The following is a 5,000-nucleotide window of genomic DNA, read 5'->3' as shown; positions in this document are numbered from 1 at the left end:
ATCATCATCATCATCTTTATTAACCTTTATAGTTTTCTTCTTTTTTTTTTTTTTTGGGTTTTTTTGTTGTTGCTGTTATCATTATTATCGTTGTTATAATCATTATCATTATTATTATTATATTATTATCATTGGGTTTTTATTTTTATAATTATTATTATTATTATTATTATTATTATTATTATCATTATTATTATCATTATAATTATCATTATCATTATTATATTATTATTATTATAGTCCCTTATTGATATTACTATCATCAATATCTTTATTAATGCTGAAAATTTTTAAAAAAAAATTGTTATTATATATTATTGTCATTATCATTTTTGTTCTTCTTATTGTTACTATTATCACAATAATTACCTTTTCATCATTACTGTCATTATTATTATTATTATTATTATTATTATTATTATTATTATTATTATTATTATCATTATTATCAATTCATTATCATCATTACTATTAGGAGTATTATAATTACAATTATTATCATTACCGTTATCATTGTCAGTTGGAATTATTATTATTATCGTATATCATTATTATCATTATGATTATTTGGTTAACACTCTTCTTATTATTATGATAATTACTATTACTGATAGTAGTAATATATATATTTTTTTATTAATATTGTTATTATTATTGTAATTTTTTTCATGATCATTATAGATATCATTATTATCGTTACTGTTATTACCATCATTATTGTCATTATTATTATTGTTATTATTATTATTATTATTATTATTATTATTATTACTATTAATATTATAAATTATTATATTATTATTGTAAAAGCAACCAGTTTCAGCAGATGAGACTTAAATGCAACGAGGACGTCAGTTTAATTAGTTTTGGTCGCTCTTTTAGGACTCCTTTTCTGCACGGTATATTTAATAGGATTTATGCGCTATTTCGCATTCGTTATCAATAATTGCCTCTTCTCATCCCCACGCTTATATTGCTGTAAGTCGAAATCTCCCGATTGAAGGACTTCGTACGTACCGTCGTGGTACAAGTTTCTTACCGCTTGTCGCATCGCCCTTATGCCCACTAACACGTACTCCTCTTCGTACGAGCTTTCACTCACTTAGTAACGAGCCATTACCCAGATTTGACGGTCTACCTGCATGCGTACATCATGACATTAGTACAGTATTTTCCCCAGACTATCAACGCGTTCCATCATTGTAATCTTCCTGTCGGAGACATCCTCAGTGAGCAAATTCAGACTTTGCGCCATCTCTAAGGTGCCCACAATGTGCTCTGACAAACCTGTATCAAGGGATGATCGCACGGGTTGAAATGCAACAAGCACATCCATATACAGGGATTGATGTCGCTAGTTATATGTTTATAGTCACGGAAGGTGAGGGGGTTTTTCCTTCACGTTGATGCTAGAAGTAAACGATTACAGAATGTCCAGACCCAGAAAGTTTTCGTCATAGTTTTCAACTGAAAAAACGCGCGAGTAAATTGTGCCTCTGACTTTCAGATCCAGACGCACGAAAACTTCATTATCCCTCCTATAAATCTCGTCCGTTTTGCCTCAGATCTTCAGCTGTTCAACGGAAATGCAAGATTAGTGAAATCCATTGTCAACTTGAAACTATAACTCTTCCGTCCGCCCAACTCAAGGTCCACGTAAGCGGATGGGGTAACCTTGCAGTACGTGGAATAAACTACCTCCTGAGACGCCATCGATGGATTACTCACGAGATGACGCTTTTCGAAGAAGCGCCGGGGGACTTTATGCTTTGCGTGCGTGCGTGAATGTGTGTAGGTGTGTGTGCGTGTGTATTTGCATGTATATGTGTTTGTACATATATGTGTGTGTGTGTGTGTATGTGTGAGTGTGTGTGTGTGTGTGTGTGTGTGTGTGTGTGTGTGTGTGTGTGTGGGGTGTGTGTGTGTGTGTGGTGGGGTGTGTGGCGTGCGTGCGTGCGTGCGTGTGCATGTATGTGCGCGCGCGTGTGTGTGTGTGTTTGTTGTGTGTGTGTGTGTGTGCGTGTGTAGTTTGTGCGCGCGCGCGTGTGTGTGTTTGTATGTGTGTTTCTGTGTGTGTGTGTGTGTGTGTGTGCATGTATGCATATATATATATGTATGTATATATAAGAATGTTTATACATATATATGCATATATATATATATATATATATATATATATATATATATATATATAAATATTTTAATATATATATATATATATATATATATATATATATATATATATATGTATGTATGTGTGTATGTATGTATATGTATATATACATACATACATGTGTGTGTGTGTGTGTGTGTGTGTGTGTGTGTGTGTGTGTGTGTGTGTGTGTGTGTGTGTGTGTGGGTGTGTGTGTGTGTGTTGCGCTCGCGCGCGTGTGTGTGTGTTTATGTAAAGCATGATCAATAGGAGGAGATTTCTTAAAAGTTTCTTAAAATGCTGTTCTGATAAATGTTCGCGAGGAATTATGTTCCAGAAAAATCTTAACAAAACGTCTACATTATGTTACTTTTTTAATTTCCACCACGAGTATTTATTCAGTATTGCCATCATTGTCATTATTATCAGTAATATTGATTATATTATTGTTATTATTATTATTATTATTATTATTATTATTATTATTATTGTTATTATTATTATATATATATTTATTATTATTATTATTATTATTATTATTACTATTATTATTATTATTATTATTATTATTATTATAATCATTACTGTTAGGAGTATTATATTTACTTTGATTATCATTACCGTTATCATTGTCATTTAGAATTATTACTGTTATTGCATATCATCATTATTATCGTTTTTATTATTTGGTTAACATTCTTATTATTATGATAATTACTATTGCTGATATTAGTATTATCTTTTTTTTTTATTAATATTGTTATTATCATCTTCATTATTTTCATGATCATTATAGATATCATTATTATCGTTACTGTTATTACCATTGTGAATGTGCGGTTCTTATCCTTTATTGAATTGTTTCGGCTACATGCGTGATGTTTCGCTATGGGTTCGGAGGTCGAATCCAGGTTCGGTGGTCGAATCAAGGTTCGAATCCAGGTTCAATCCTGAGTTTGCTTGTTGGGTTCAGGGCACGGGGGTCCTCACTCAACTCGACCATAGCCGTAAGGTGAGGTTCTCTCCCCATCCAAGTTTTGGGAACTTTGTTGTATTTCTTTGCTAAGAATCTGTTCTTAATTGTGCAATGTATATGAACAATTTTATATTTTCGCCAGACAGGCTGCAGAACCTAATTGTGCCGAGGGCCAGGCACGGAGGCTTCTTTATTTTTTATATGAAGATAATAGGACCATCGAAAATCCACGTAGCCGCTTCAAGAGTACGCCTCGGTCATGCAGTGAATGTGATTAGTGTCTTATCTTCATTTACTTATATTCTTATAAACTAAAGAACCTAAAGTGAACTAAAAGCGCATGAGAAGGTGACTGGAAAAAAGACATTAAGATTTTTTGAAAACTTTATAGTTATATTTATATCCATGAATAAACTTGTCGATTGTTCTATTTGTTTACTTGTAATTCCTCAGAATTGGTAAATCCTCAATGAAACGAAAAGATCTTGGTATTTACATGTGGCGACCTTGCCAGGATGTCAAGGATTTACACGTTTTGAGGAGCAAGTTCTCGATAGGAACAGTGACTTTTTATACATTATTGTTAACAGTGTCATACTTTCAGTGCTGTGAGGCAGTACGTGAAGGTTGTTTTTTGTGGATGTTGCGGGAAGGTTTCCCCTTCATGGTTTGCCTTCCTTGGGGCCCGTAGGTGAATCTTGTAGTGTACGGCTGCGCACTCGCCAACTCTAAGGTCGATCTCGCCTGGACTGACATCGTCCTCGGGCGTCGAGTGGGGCCGAGTCTTTACCATGCCACATGCCTGCCTCCTCTACACGGAACAAAGGACGTGGGGAACTCTGCGATGCTGCCATTGACTTGGATGAGACGTCCCGGGCTCCGCTTCCACCAACGAGGCGGGCGCACTCGCTGTGCACCCGCACGAGGCTGGTGCTTCACCCGCCATTTTGCGCCTCGCTCACTTGACTCGAGTGCGACTTCATAAGCCGTGGCCAATGAAATACGAGCCGCCAAAGACGGCGTTAAGAAATAATATGAACATGGTTAAAAAAAATAACCAAAGAACGTATTTTAAACCAAGTCTCGTTACTTGGATGGCATTGAAGTCTCCGAAAAAAATAAAGATTTATTTATTCTCCAAGTCCCATACCGTAGATAGTTACAGCCCGAAATGTACAGTTTTCGCGTAAATTGTACATTACCAGTTTTCCTAGGTATCCTTTCCTTCCAAAGTGTCACAATAGCCCCTGAAGGGAGTAATGGTCGTTAGATAGTGTTTTTCTCTCCCTCTCTTTTCATGATTGTTTGGGTCTTTGGCTTGTTTGGACTTCCGGACTATCGGGTTGGTAGTCCAACACTTATTTTGCATATCTTCTTCTTTTCGCGCCATGCCTGGGGCATGGCCTGAGGGTCTTTTTCGGGTATAAATACCCTAGTTTTGTAGGGGAAGACAGTTCGGTCCTGACTTCTGTGTGTACTGTGGTCCCGTTCTCGGTGTTTCGTGTGCTCGCTTTGGATTACTTGTGGATTTACTCGCTTCGCGCCAGGATTTGCCGAGTTTGTCTCCGCAAAGCTAAGTATTTAGTGGTTGTGTGTAGGAGACACCTGGTCTCTTTTAGACTTTGGCGTGTGACACGCTACATCATCATCTGTGGGGTGCACTCTTTCTGTCCCAAAGCAGCACTTTGTGAACTCAAAGTGTCAGAGTATAAAAGGACCACTTCACACAGAAGGAACACTGCTTGAGGATCCGTACCGCCAGTGTGCCATTCCATGATTTTAAACTAAGTCAATACTTAGTTTCCTTCCCTCAACTCGAGGATCCGTACCTCCTGGGAGTCTCGCCCATAATACTTTCAGGGCCATTTTACT

The sequence above is a fragment of the Penaeus monodon genome, chromosome 8 (assembly GCF_015228065.2).
Source record: "Penaeus monodon isolate SGIC_2016 chromosome 8, NSTDA_Pmon_1, whole genome shotgun sequence".
Lineage (NCBI taxonomy): Eukaryota > Metazoa > Arthropoda > Malacostraca > Decapoda > Penaeidae > Penaeus > Penaeus monodon.
This window is presented reverse-complemented; position numbering follows the sequence as displayed.